Source organism: Octodon degus, unplaced genomic scaffold (assembly GCF_000260255.1).
Source record: "Octodon degus isolate 3935 unplaced genomic scaffold, OctDeg1.0 scaffold00178, whole genome shotgun sequence".
NCBI lineage: Eukaryota > Metazoa > Chordata > Mammalia > Rodentia > Octodontidae > Octodon > Octodon degus.
Genome location: NW_004524754.1, coordinates 3,034,435 through 3,041,979, shown reverse-complemented (window position 1 = coordinate 3,041,979; position 7,545 = coordinate 3,034,435). Strand labels below are relative to the sequence as shown.

Here is a 7,545-nt window from a genome sequence, read left to right as displayed (position 1 = left end):
AAACCCAGCTAAGAATGGGTGTAGCCTTGTAGAGGCCTGGATTATAGCTGTTTTAGAAGTCCACACCCTCTAGACAAGAAAGGCAAATAGGGGAAACCTTACTTTCACCAATGGTGGGCAGGGCTGAACTGCCTGGTTCTCCTGTTGCTCACATCTATATTTTAAAACTCAACAGCCATGAAGATGACTTTCCAGAACCCAGGGTCTCACCCAGTTTTTATTCAGTAGGAGAGTGACTTGAGGAGGATTGACTAAAAATTGTGGGAAGTAGGTAATCATTGTGAGCTGAGCTAGGTAGGTGGCCTACATTTACCTAAGGCCAATTGATTACAGTAGCCAGCTCTGTACATAGGAAATAGGGTCATGCTCAGTCAAAATGGAGACAGTCGCTCTTCTTTCAAGGAGAGCTGCTCTGGTGGCCCTCCACAGGTAGTTACCCAGCCAGTGACCCCACATACAAACTAGAGTACTCAATGTTTTCTCTATTTCTGGCAAACCATGTGCGCCAAGTAATAATAGAGTTGGTAAAATATAAAAGGCCAGTTTGTTTGAGACAATATACAATGGCCATAAAAGATAAAAGGGATTAAACCTCACATTTAAGAGATATTTGCTAATAGACCTACAAAAAGTTCTAACTCATCTTTTTCATAATTATCCTGTTGTGATTATTTGACTTGTTTCTTTGGCTTTGTCTCCTCCAGACTCAAAGCTATACGTCTACCCAAGACAAAACTGCCTGTCATCTATCGAGGGCCTTTAGCTAAAACCTCTGAAGAATATATCTGATGGCCAGTCAACAACTACGACCCATTTCAGCGTGAAGAAGCCGGAGCGGTCTTCGCCTATATTTCCCTGCCTGGCAGTTCAGGTTACTTCTTCAGAGGGGGGAATGTTGTAGGCAGCCAAGTTAGATAAAAATATTATAGGCAGTCAGACAGGGCCAGGCCTTCGAAGGAGACAGCACAGAAGATGAGATGCCTTATAACTGTGGGAGGGGCAGATACTACTGCTGTGAGCCAGACCTAAAGACCTAAAGGCCAAATAAATGCTAAACGAGTAGCACCTGGATTGATATTCTAAATAGGTATCAATCACCTGGAAAGACCCAAGTGAGTCACTAGCCCAACCCCCAACAGAAAGAGACCCTATCCTGCATTCCAACCCCCAACAGAAAAAGACCCTGTCCCATATGTAATCCCATTGGTTGACCATAGTTTTGTCCCACCTCCTGCCCACCTAAGCGAGTTCCCATTCTCTCTACCTTAGCCTCACATGGTTTTACACTATGAAAGTCCCTGGAAGAGACAGCTTCCCGGGGAACTACCCGCTCGGGTCCCCCTCCTATCCCTCTCTTGGACAGGAGCTTTCTTTCTCTCAATAAATATATTCTGCTCTTAAAAAAAAAAAAAGTCCTTATCTCCATAGAAAAGCTTCTTGCCTGTAGTGTGATTCTGAGTCACCACATTGAATGCTGTGAGACCCACCAGTAAAGAGATGATGCTATGCGTGTCAGTAAAGGCAGACAGCACTAACAGAACACAGTGACCATCAGAGGTCACCACTGACTCACACCTAAGTTCGGTGTGCCCCCATTTACAGTGTGTCCAGCATGACCAGTTCTGCCAGCACGAGAGACAGGGCATGGGCTTGAAGCCCAGAAGTGCACCATACATACTCAAAATAAAAACAAGTGACTTGATTCCTGCCTTGCAGAAATAATGCTTTTTTAAAATATAAGAAAACAACACATATAAGTGAAAGTCCCTTTGGCCAGTCCTCACAGACCCTTGCAGAAACAGTGATGCGACAAGTCTGTGTCTGCTTGTCTTTCACAATGTCACACAGTGTCTGTAGAGCAGCTCTGTTGTGTTTGTGCTTTTGAAAGATGCACAGATTCATCAGGCTGCCTGTGTGTTTTATTTATGTTATGTGTCAGGAACTACCTGCTATGACCACTATATTCTGTTGAATTTATTTTTTGTGTTTTAGGGAAGGGTCTACAGGGTGTTGAGAATCTTACTATTAAATTAGACTCTAGAGGGGGCCTGCCCCTTAGCTCAGTTCTTTAAGTGGCTGCTTCAACAAAGCAGTCAGGCTCAGGTTGCTGTGGTTCCATCCCCACAACTGAAGCCAGCCAAACCTGCCCTGAAGGCATTCGGAGCCAAAAAAAAAAATTAGACTCCAGTGATCAGCCTGCTTACAGTCTCCCAAGAGCTGGGATTATAGCTGCGCACCACCATGCCCAGTCTCAATCGCCCTTCAGTGCGCCCCGGGGGTAGGGCAGGCATGGTAGGCCTTGGGATTGAATCCCTGGCCCCTGCACCTGCTTGCAGGTGCTTTTAATCCGCTGAGCTATTTGGCTGGCCCTATTCTGTTGAATTAATGTGGCACAGTTTATGTGTTTTCCGTGAGCAGGCATCAGGGTGTCCTCGGTGTTTTCTGTAGAAGCGGTGTGGCACGGAGCAGCTCGCCAGCTGGCCCGTGCAGGCTCTGAGCTGCGCACTGTTAGGTGCCGTGGCAGCCTGGCGCTTGGCCCTGGGAAGATTCAGCTTCCTCTTCCGTGTCTGCTGACACTGGCTGCTGTTTATTGTTTGCTCACCAGCTGAGTAAAAAGCATCTTGTTACTTCAGTAGGCTTCCAAGCCTGGGCATTCTTTTCTTGTAGATTTGTATGTCCAGTTCCTTCACCACATATGTTCCCTGCCTGATTTTTTGTTGGGTTGGTGGGCTTTCCCAGAGTGCGTTGCAGGAATTTCACTGTTCTGTCATAGGTTGTACGTGTGTGTGTGTGTGTGTGTGTGTGTGTGTGTGTGTGTGTGTGTTTATTTGAGACAATGTATTGCTGTATAGTTCAAGCTGGCCTTGAACTTACTATGGAGCTCAGGCTGGCCTCAAACTGGCAGCACGCCTCCAGCTTCAGCCTCCTCATTGCTGGGCATGTGGGCATACACTACCACAACCAGCAGTCACTTGTGTTTTAGGGCTGGTTTTCCCTACATTTTTATTAGTGCATATTGGTCATGATGATGGAAGCATTTCATTGTGGCACATTTGTATACACACAGAGCATGCCGCCATGCCCTGCCTCCCCCGCAGCTTCCCCTCTTCCCTTTTTTTTTCTCACAAAATAGTGATTATTTATATTTTCAAAAAGAAAAAATTAACATTTGGAAGTTCTGCCCTGTAGGAAGAGGCTAATTGGCAGGAACAGAACTGGCTCCTATGCAGGCGGCGATCAGGTACGGACAGCTGAGCAGTCTGGGCTGCATTTTATTTCCACACAGCATTTAACATTTAAACATTTTCATAGAGATTTTATTGGTTGTGTTGAGGACCAGTACACATGATTCACTTTGTACACAATTCTTAACACACATGCCAAAAAAAAGCCAAGTATTGTTTTTCAGTTATTCCAGTGTCTTTCCAGCTTCAAATTTAGAGGCACATTTTCTGTAACAGGATTAAGTACCAGTATCTTCAAATGCTGACAAAGTGTCACTTCAGTCCCACCAGTTCACAATTACATCACATACACCGCATACTCAAAGTTTTGATCTTTCACAGCACGATAACAAAATGAGGCAAGCCAGACTACCACTACCAGAGGTGTTACAGAGTGCACACGATTCTGACAGGGCAACAACTAGGACGTCGTTTTCTTTAAGAAACAGTTCTATTAAAAACATGGGAATAGAAGTCATTTAAAGTATCCAAGACATATTAAATGCAGGATTACAATTACAGTCAAACCTGCCATAATTCAGTATCCTACTATTTCTGGTTGTACCAAAAAGTAAACCAGAGAATGATTTCAGCTCTATAAAAAAAGTCATGTACACTTAAAAAATGCAATGAGGTGGGATTTCCTTCTTCTAAAAATTGTTTCTAGAGCTACTAAAAAACTTGCATTTACAAAATAGTTGATAAAAATGTTCCTCTGGACTGTACAAGAAGGGAAACAGAACACTGATAAGACACGGTGTATGATTAATCAAACCTGGCTTCGTTCTCTTCTGCTTCATCAGAAGCTGCGCTCTCCTCATTTTCCGCAGTTTCTCCATTTTCCGCAGGTAAATCTTCCTTGGTTACTTGATCAGCCACTTCACCCTGTTTTCCCTTGGCTCCCGTTTTCCTTTTTGCTTGCACTTTTTTGTCCAAAGATTTATCATTTCCGGCTGCCTTTTTTGGGTTCGTTTCCACGTTAGCTGGAACAGGTTTAGCGGACCACCTCGCCAATCTCCTCTTGGGTCCCCCTTTGCCGCCCCTTCAGCAGAGCTGCCTTCAGTCTTGGGCATCTTGGCGGCGTGGTGGTGGGGGCACCTTGTAGCTCGCCTTTGCTGTTCCTCCTGCCACCAAAGCTGCTGGGCCACATGGGGCGGGGGTGGGGTGGGGGGGAGAACAGGATGAATCAAAATTTTCATTTTCTCTTTTGCTTTTGTTTTGTTTTTTACTTTAGAAAAGGGGAGAAGGGAAGGGAAAACAAAACCAGAGAAAAATGTTAGAAAACATTTTCCACAGTATCTAAAAGCAGAACCATAGTTCTTTGTCAAGACAGTATGAATTCTGGGTGAATTACTTTTTCCAGTTTTCAATGTCAATAAAGATTTCTGCAACAGCTATGACCATCAGCACACTCATCTTCCAGACTGAATCGCCTACTTCCCCTTTGCCTTCACCTGTCACTTTTCACTGGAGGTTAAAGGATGCTCTGTCCTTGTGGGCACTAAGTGCTAGCAGTGAGAGAGCTCTGCTGGGGTTTGTAGGGGGACTTTGGCAAGGCATCTTCCCAAACAACCAAGCTTTAGCAAGTTGGAAAGATTAAAACTTGCTTCTCTCAACCTAGCTACTACCAGAATCCACCACCGATTCTGCAAAAATCCTTTGCTCTTTTTCTTAAAACTAAGCATCTTTTCTTTCTCCAAAGAGTCTGCCCCGTCAGACCAGGCAGTCTCTCGGGGCACTACTGCTAGGATGCACCCAGTGTCAGGGGGTCAGGCCGAAGTGGGCGCAGAGGTGCAGTCCGTGGCTCTCTGCAGTCCAGAAGCCCCGAGTCCTGTGCCCTTCCCTTCCCTCTCTGTCCCCTAAATTGTTTAGTGCCCTTTACAGTCTGGAGCACAGTGCATTCTTTCCCCACAACAGAGTGAAAGCTCCACAGATTGTGCTGTCTACCCAGTGTTCGGGGTGTTTTGGGTCACTCAGCATAGGAACCAAATCAGCCAGACAGAAATTTGAATAGAGCCTTTTATTGGCTGAGCTCAGATACACCAGCCATTTCTCTCGCAGGAGAAGACTGATCAGCGATCAAACATAGTTAGCAGGGAGGTATTTATAACAGAAATCACATCCAGGTTGGTACGCAAATTTGTTATCTAGCACAGAACAACAGAAAGCAACGTTCATTTGACACAGCTGCAAACTGTTACTAAAGGGTCTTTGACAGTTTAGCGATAAGTGCCTATTTTTACAGGATACATCTTAAGCTGACCAGGTTACAGGAGATGAATAGGGAGGGAATTTGTTTCAGCTTGCTGCCTTGACAAGAAACAGTTTTTTATTGTTAAACAGTCTTGAGCTGAGAGGGAGAATATATTTCTTAGAGTAGATAACAGGAAGCACGAGTGTGTTTTATTTATTTTATTTATTTATTATTAGTATTTGTGTGTGTGTGTGTGTGTGTGTGTGTGTGTAGCAGAACCGGGGATTGAACTCAGGCCCTTGCACTTGCCAGGGAAGTGCTTATTCCACTGAGCCATCTCCCTGGCCCCTACAAGGGTGTTTTAATAATTTCCCATAGTTATAATGAAAATTCTGTTAACCCCTTACAAGGGAAATACTTGGAAAATAATTGGAGTCTTATGGCAGGTAGGGTCTTAGGACTGCTTCTGGCGCTTTGGTGGGGGCCCCAAGAAAGGGCACTGTGCTAAGGCCAGAGAGCGGTAGACTTCGGCCACCAAGTGAGGGTGTGACACCACCATGGACTTCCACCCGGAGGTCTCCAGGATGTCTGAAGCGTTATAGTTGATGAAATCCACTGCCTGAGTTTTCAGCCAGTCCACGCCGTGGAGGTCAGCCAGGATGAGGATCTCGGTGGCGTTCTCCACAGAGAGGTTGCTGTGCAGGGCGTGCTCACACATGACCTTCAGGTGCTCCAGGGCATACTTGTCAGCAGCTGCCAGCAAGTCACCCGCCATGGTGTCGAGGTTTGGCACCTTCCCCGTGTAAATGAAGCGCATCATTTCCTTAAGAACTTCAGGCTCCACATCATTGATTTCAACTCGATTCTTTTTGCTCTCCTCCATTTCATGTTCAAACATGGCACTGAAAACTGGAGAACGAGCTGCTAAGATTGCTTTGTGAGCCTTGAACTCCTGGCCAGCGACACACAAGCAGCAGTCCGTGAATCGGGAACTGTCCCACAGCCCCCCGAGCTCATCTGCCAAGCTGCTCTCGGGAACCTTCACCATGTTCGTGGTGTTCTGGCCAGAAATATGGACGGAGTCTTGGAGCACACTCACTTCGCAGAAGAGGGTGAGCTTGTCATCAGGGAGCAGTCCGGTGGCCTCATCCAAAAGAAAATCTCTATGGATGAATTTTTTGAATCCCCAGTCTTTGCCTTGCACAAATTGATAAGCTCGTTGACTCTCCATAGCTTTGGTTTCCTCTTTCTTGGCATTCAAAATGGAGAATTTGAATTTTGCCTGAACAAAATTCTTTGGACAGCTGACCAGTAACAGGTAAAGGGACAGGTAATCTTTGCTCTCTTCATCAAGTCCCTTTGGGTTTACTCGTAAACACCATTTCAGCTTATCATTGGCTTCTGATGAAAAGGTTGAACTTTTAATGGCTTCACCCATTTCCTGTCGGCAAAAGCTAAAGTTAGTGATGGTCCACAGGTAGGAGACTTTCATGACTTTGATCTGTGTGTAGCACCAGCTCTCAGCTGCAGGGCCACTCGACATTTCTGTTGGAGGTAGAGGACTTGGAACCCTTGACATCACCAGTTTGAAAGTTAAACAAACAAAGCTTCCAAAGTCATGGGGCAAAGATTTCTGTTCTTTCTTCACTGGAGAGTGGCGGCAACAGCTGCTGGTTCCTGGTCCCACTGCACTGGCCTCGTTCACCTCATTCTGTTCGCAACATCCAGGACCTGCCGGACCATGATACGTAAATACACACTGAGAGTACGCACACTCACTCACACACATACACACCCCTTTTTTCTAATAATAGTCTCCCTTCTACTCTAATCTTTTTTAGATTCCACATATGAGAGAGAACTGAGCGATTGATTGATTGACTGCAATACCGGGGATTAAACTCTGACCTTGTGCTTGCCAAGCAGGTACTTATACCCCTGAGCTATCTCCCCAGCCTGATATTTATCTAAGTTTGGCTTATTTTACTGAGCATGAGCTCCAGACCCATCCATTTCTCTGCAGACCATGCTTGTTTATAGCAACTGTTATGTGTGTTTGTACCACATTTTCTCTATCCATCTGATGGGCACCTAGGCTGGTTTCATATCCTGGCAGTTATATATATA

At 45.4% G+C, this 7,545-nt stretch overlaps 1 pseudogene across 1 annotated transcript; it reads right to left on the bottom strand.

The window, feature by feature from the left end:
- Positions 1–5,872: 5,872 nt before the first annotated feature.
- On the bottom strand, positions 5,873–7,161 carry LOC101582943 (annotated as a pseudogene). The gene has a single exon (XR_001117341.2). The product of XR_001117341.2 is annotated as a speckle-type POZ protein pseudogene (transcript).
- Between the last annotated feature and the right edge of the window lie 384 nt (positions 7,162–7,545).